The sequence below is a fragment of the Babylonia areolata genome, chromosome 19, assembly GCF_041734735.1.
Source record: "Babylonia areolata isolate BAREFJ2019XMU chromosome 19, ASM4173473v1, whole genome shotgun sequence".
Classification (NCBI taxonomy): Eukaryota; Metazoa; Mollusca; class Gastropoda; order Neogastropoda; family Buccinidae; genus Babylonia; species Babylonia areolata.
The window spans coordinates 58,117,905-58,125,404 of record NC_134894.1 but is presented as its reverse complement, the minus strand read 5'-3'; positions in this window follow the sequence as shown (position 1 = coordinate 58,125,404).

Below are 7,500 nucleotides of genomic sequence, written 5' to 3'. Positions count from 1 at the left end.
ATCATCGAAATATTGCAAGCGGAAGGCTCTTATACTGAAGAGGTGAATGTTGACAAAGAATACCACCACAATTCTGACGACGGAAGCTAAAGGTTGAGTCACTCAGACACCCACTGGACATCCGAGGGGGTCTGTGTAGAGGAGAAAAGAGGACTGGCCGTACTGAGTGAGTGAGTTAAATTAGGGCAGAGAAGCGAGTGCGGCGAGTTTTGGAAAAGATAAGTGTTGAGAGGACTGTGCCGCATATATAGTGTGAGTGAGAGGGGTAGGTATGTGTGTGTGGGGGTGGGTGGGGTGGGGGGTCAGGGGGAGGGGGGTGGGGGGGTTATGAAAGGAAATCTCGTTAAAACTTCATCCACGACAACCATGTTTACCGCTCTCTGTTCTCATCCGCGTGGTGTTCTCATTAACATGAGTCAAGGTGGGGTTTTTTGGGTTTTTTTTTTTTTAAACTTCCTGTGCTTTGAAGATATAGAGGAAAACGTGCCTCCACGTTCTGATCCTGCGGATTTCTCATGGAAATTTTCCGGTTTTTTTTTTTTTTTTTTTTTTTTTTTTTTTCCCCATCATTGAGATCTACCTACCTCTGAGAATTATTCTCTTTCATAGCATTTAGCTGTCTGCTGGGGAGTCTGCAGTTGTGAATGAATACAGGAAGCTCGTGGGTGCGAAGGGGCTGGAGTTAAAAGTGTAGGTTTGCTTAACCCTTTTCACCGCCAAGCACGCATTTATGTTACAGGCGTGGTAGTAGGACCCATGTCATTGAAAAGTGACCATTCATTGGTCTGTTATCCATGAAACTACTGCTCGTAATGTTCGGTGGTATTTTAGGACATATTATTTTCTATACATCGCAGGGGGAATCCCCAGCTATTCTTAGCCACTGTTTTTTTCTGTGTTTGTACCACAAGGGAATTTTGTACTCTTAATTGACTGGCGGTGAAAGGGTTAAAGGTTGGGCTTTGTTGTGGGTAGATATCTTCCATGTGTATGAAGCCAAAGAACCCTAATATTGAAGTGATGTCTTTCAAATGTAACAAACTGCTTTTTACATCAGTTCTGTTCTTTATACTTTCAGAACGGTTGTGGGCAAGAATGACATAGCTATACTCACAGTCATATCTGAGAACACGCACGCACACACGTACACACACACACACACACACACACACACACACACAAATACACACACATCGCAAATACAAAGTGCTTAATCAGAGAGAGAGAGAGAGAGAGAGAGAGAGAGAGAGAGAGAGAGAGAGAAACAAGAAAACATTCTGACAGAAGGAGACACACTTACAATGAGACAGAAAGATGAAAGAAGGGGCATTTACAATGATTGAGAAGAGAACAAGAACAAATCTTTAATCTCCAGGCCTCTGTCCCCTAGAAAGAGGTCAAAAGTACACAATATGGCGATCACTCAGCCACACTTCACTTCACTTCACTTTCTCAAGGAGGCGTCACTGCGTTCGGACAAATCCATACACGCTACACCACATCTGTTGAGCAGATGCCTGACCAGCAGCATAACCCAACGCGCTTAGTGAGGCCTTGAGTGCATGCTTACATATTTGTGTACCTATGAAAGTGGATTTCATTTTACGTAATTTCGCCAGAGGACAACACTCTCGTTGCCATGGGTTCTTTTTCAGTGCGCCAAGTGCGTGCTGCACACGGGACCTCGGTTTATCGTCTCATCCGAAATACTAGACGCTCAGTTTGATTTTCCAGTCAAACTTAGGAGAAAGGGCGAGAGCGGGATTCGAACCCACACCCTCACGGACTCTCTGTATTGGCAGCTGAGCGTCTTAACCATTCTGCCACCTTCCTCCTACTCAGCCACAACAAAATGTAAAAAAAACGTACTAACTTAACCTGTAGAACAAAAGTGCTTCTCGTGCATAGTAAATTAATTCTAACTTTCATCATTGTTGTCACAGAATTCCTGTGGTTATGCCACAACAGATCTTTTTTTTTTTTACTCTGAACACGGTTATTGAGAAATCTTTATCAAAGAAGGGAGGCAAGCTTTACGCCTGTTTTGTCGATCTGAGAAAAGCATTTGACTCTGTGCAACGTCAGCCTTTGTTTGATATTTTGATTCAGAAAGGTGGAGAAGAGAGAGAGAGAGACAGAGACAGAGACAGAGACACAGAGACACAGAGACACAGAGACAGAGACAGAGACAGAGAGATAGGTTTTGGGGGAAGATAGATCGCGGTCGGCACCAGAAACAAAAACAAACAAAAAAGCGCGCGTTCACACACACACACACACACACACACACACACACACACACACACACACATATATATATATATATATATATATATATATATATATATATATATATATATATATATATATATATATATATATATATATGATAGTCAGTCGTATCCGACAATGACCATCAGAACAACAGAGGAGGCAACTGCTGTTCCGACTATTTGGGCTAGAATTTGATTATAGTGGAGAGTGTCTTGCCCAAATACATCCCCACTCTCTCGGCCAAGAGGGTTTTAGGACAGTCGGAGTTGGGACGGATGGTTCCCAAAGGCCAACTAGCCCACAAGGTGTATATATATATATATAAAGAAGTGTGTATACCATAAATATTTAGGCCCAACACTCGGCTTATATCGCAGATTGACATAAGTTTACATTTGGGCCAACAGCAAAGTGAGAGCTGTATTATCAATGGTTTCTCCAGTCAATGGGAAACCATTTACAGCTTAGTCTTTTGTGAAGGACTGTGACTCTCAAACTAGGAGGCAAAATTGCACTGGCTCTTAGTGCTGCAGCCTTGTAGGCTAGTTGGCCTTTGGGAAGTGGGGATGTAACTTGGGCAAGACACTCTCCACTATAATCAAATTCTAGCCCAAATAGTCGGAACAGCAGTTGCCTCTTCTGCTGTTGTGATGGTCATAGTCGGACGCGACTGACTATCATATATATATACCATAAATATTTACTTGTACGTTGTGGCTTTGGAGTTGCCTGCCACCTCCAAGCCACTCTCTGTCCCTTGCTGTTGTACGTATTATTATTTTGTGATGTTTCGTGGAGGTCGTGGTAAATTCTCGCTGCCGTTTCTGACGAAATGATTTTTGTTGGCACTTGTTCTTGTATTTCTGTCAGTTCTCGTTTCTTATAGTAGTGCTTTTCCCGTGTCTCTGTCTCTGTCTCTGTCTCTGTCTCTCTCTGTGTTTCTTGTCTAGTTGTATGTTTGTATAGCTGTTCTTGTTCCTCTCCCTCTTTCTCTATTCTTCCTATTATTTTTTTTAATGTCGCTTTATCTTTTTCAGACTTTTGTTTTTGTGTGTGTGTGTATATCTGTCCGCATATTAGTCTCTCTTTTCTCATTTTGTGTGATGAGCGACACGCTCGTGTTGAACGAGTTATATTGCGAACCGTTCAGTTCGTTCTTTCTTTGTTTTGTTGTTGTTGTTGTTTGTCTATTCACGCCAGCATATGTTTAAAACTATCAGCTATTAAGTGATGGAGTTTTTTTTTCATGTTCTCTGTGCGTGTGTGTGTGTGTGTGTGTGTGTGTGTGTGTGTGTGTGTGTGTGTGTGTGTGTGTGTGTGTGTGTGTGTGTGTGTGTGTCTGTCTGTCTGTCTGTCTGTCTGGCTGTCTCTGTGTCTCTGTCTGTCCGTCTGTCTGTCTCTGTCTGTCTGTCTGTCTGTCTGTATCTCACTCACACACACTCTCTCTCTCTCTCTCTCTCTCTCTCTCTCTCTCTCTCTCTCTCTCTCTCTCTCTCAAGGCCTGACTAAGCGCGTTGGGTTACGCTGCTGCCCGACTCGTCCTCAGAAAGAAAAGATCTGAGCACATCAATCCTCTTTTGCAACACCTCCACTGGCTCACTGTCTCACACAGAATAAAGTACAAGATCAGCACTATGTTATAAATGTATTCACAAATCTGCCCCTTCCTATCTCTGTGGCTGCCTTCACCTCTACACTACCATCTCGCTCACTACGATCGGCTTCGGATCCACTCTGTTTACGCATACCCAGATTCAAACATTCGACTGTCGGCCGCCGTTCTTTCTCTGTCTCTGGACCTTGCAATTAGAATGAACTTCCTCTTTCGCTTCGTCAAGTCTCCACACTCAGCTCTTTCAAGTCTGGTCTTATAACCCACCTCTTCCCAAAATAGCCTCCTTTCCCTGCCTCTTCCTTGTCTTCAGTTTCTTCAGTTTTAGAGTTTTGCATGCGTGTGAATAACTGGTGCGAAAGCGCTTTGATTTGTCCCTGTACAAGATTCAGCGCTATATAAATACCGTTATTATACAATATTATATATTATAGTTATACCTTTATAAGTGTTTGAAGTGCTTTATATTTTGACCTCATTTTGTCCCCCTCGTTCATTATAACATATATTTCTGTTGATTCTTTCTTTGCCTCTTTCTTTCTTTCCTTCTTTCTTTCATAAGAACAGAGTTGTTACTTTCTTTCTTGGATATTTGTTATCCAGCATGTGGAATCATGTCAGTTAGCTGAGAGAGAGAGAGGAAGTAAGAGACGCAGAGAGTACGATGGAACGAGAGATAAAGAGCGGTAGAAGAGAGAGAGAGAGAGAGAGAGAGGGAGAGAGAGAGAGAAGGGGGCAGATAGAGAGACAGACAGACAGACATACAGACAAACACACACACACACACACACACACACACACAGGGAGAGAGAGGGGGAGAGAGAGAGAGACGGTCTCTCACACACACACACACACACACACACACACACAGAGAGAGAGAGAGAGAGAGAGAGAGAGAGAGAGAGAGAGAGAGAGAGAGAACATAGTCCTGATATTTTATTGGAATACATTTTCGACGGTGCACGCGCTGTATCCATCACACATCAACCCAATTTTTGTCTTGAGCTTACTGCTCACACACCTGTTTGGTGCAAATCACCGTTGGAGTTTTCACTTGTACTCATGACCTTGATCTCTCTCTCTCTCTCTCTCTCTCTCTCTCTCTCTCCCAAAAAAGGCTCGGCTGCAAAGTTGGATGGTCATATGTTCGAATTAATTACTTAGTATTATGTATGAGTAATATGGAATATGTTGTATTAATGTTGTGGGTGTGAATGTATGAGTGTTTATGTGTTTATGAATATGTACTTATTTCCTTGTTATTTCCCCTTATGTTTCGTTTTACTTTTTCTTTTCGTCGTCTACTAAAATAAGGTGAATAATCCCCCTTGGCACTAGAGCTGTAAAACGCTATTTGCCAATAAAAAAATATGTCTTTGCCTTGTCTCTGTCTCTGTCTCTGTCTCTGTCTCTCTCTCTCTCTCTCTCTCTCTCTCTCTCTCTCTCTCTCTCTCTCTCTCTTCAACAAATGTATCATGAATATTACGCGCATAAATTGCTGTGAAAGCCGACCGATCTTGGATTTTCTGATCAGCACGCAAGCTACTTCATCAAACAATTGAAGTGATATCGCTGTACTGATATTATCCTTTCAAAAAACAATTGATGATGGCTTTGTATGCGTGTATTTTATGAGAATATCATCTAATAATCGAAGTCTTATTATTGTACTGATTGGTTGTCGTTTTAAAAGTAAATGATGCTAGCTCGGAATATGTCTGAACGATAATGTCATTATACCTCCTATCTATTTTCTCTTCAGAACTACCTGTAATTCTGACAGCGTGATTCCAAAGGCGTGAACAACATCTGGGGAATGGTCACCGCAGTCACGGAAGATCTGTGAGTTTTCTCCCCCCCCCACTCCCCTCCATCACTTCTTTTAGCGGTGGTCTGTGTACTAGTCTTCGACATGAGACGAAAAAAAAAAAAATCAAGGAACCAGGTGCACTTTGCAAATCAATAATTGCTTGACTCTGGCAGAATTATGCACAGAACTCTACTTTGACAATTAACCAAATCTGTTGATTAATTCAGAGGTCGGAAAATTAGAAGCGATGGACAGTTGCTATCCGCTTTCGGGATTCCACGAATCAAACACAATACGATTCAATGGAATACAATACAATAAAATGCAATACAATACAAACACAACACATTACAAGAGTACCCAGACAATTACCAAACGTGTGACTGTATGTAGTACTTGCAAGGGGTAAACATGCGATGAAAAGGTTGAAATACTTAATTAACTTCCTGCGCCCGTATGATGGCTAAGGTAGTTATATTTGAATATGTGTGTGTGAGAAAGAGAAATACGTTTCTCTTTGGTGTTCATATGTCCGAATAATTTTGATAACTTTAGTAAAAAGTGTGCATGTTGTGAGGGAACTGCCCATGACATAGCGTTACGTTGCATAATAAATGTTGTTAACTTGCTAGATACGACTTTGGTTTATATCACCGATTGACATAAGCTTACAGCTGGGCCAAAAGCAAAGTGAGAGCTGTATTATCAATGGTTTCTCCAGTCAATGGGAAACCATTTACAGCTTAGTCTTTTTGTGAAGGACTATGAATCTCAAACTAGGAGGCAAAATTGCACTGGCTCTTAGTGCTGCAGCCTTGTGGGCTAGTTGGCCTTTGGGAACCATCCCAACGCCGACTGTCCTAAAACCCTCTTGGCCGAGAGATTGGGGATGTACTTGGGCAAGACACTCTTTACTATAATCAAATTCTAGCCCAAAATAGTCGGAACAGCAGTTGCCTCCTCTGCTGTTCTGATGGTCATAGTCGGACACGACTATCATTATATATATATATATATATATATATATATATATATATATATATATATATATATATATATATATATATATATATATGACTCTCAAACCAGGAGGCAAGACTGCACTGGCTCTTTGTGTTGCAAGCCTTGGAGGCTAGTTGGCCTTTGGGAACCATCCATCCCAACTCCGACTGTCCTAAAACCCTCTTGGCCGAGAGAATGAATGGGGGTGTAACTTGGGCAAGACATTCTCCACTATAATCAAAATTCTAACCCATAATATAGTCAGGACAGCAGTTAACTCCTCTGCTGCTGTGGTGGTCTTAGTCGGACATGATTAACTATCATACGAGCTCTGAATTCCAGGCCACTGTTCAAGCCTATCCATTTCCGATCAAATCAACAAGAACTCGATTTTTCACACGTGTTTTCAGTATGCATACCTCATGTGTTCCTAAAAAAAAAAATAAAAAAAAGTATGTTTTCCATATGTTTTTTTTTTTTTTTCTCCCAGCAGCTTTCAGCATCAAAGCACAAGACATTCAGCGAATAAACGTTTTTTGTTCCTTTGGTGATGGGGCTGTAATGAGAACAGGAATAGCAAAATAATGTAGATGGGATGATGCCATTTTTTTGTGCTGCAATGAGTTTTGTCATATCAGTCTTCACACACACACGCGCTCGCGCACACGCACGCACGAATGCATGTATATATATACACACACACACACGTGTTTACGCACGTGTACACGTACACACACAAACACAAAAACACACACACACGCGCGCACACACACACACACACACACACACACACACACACACA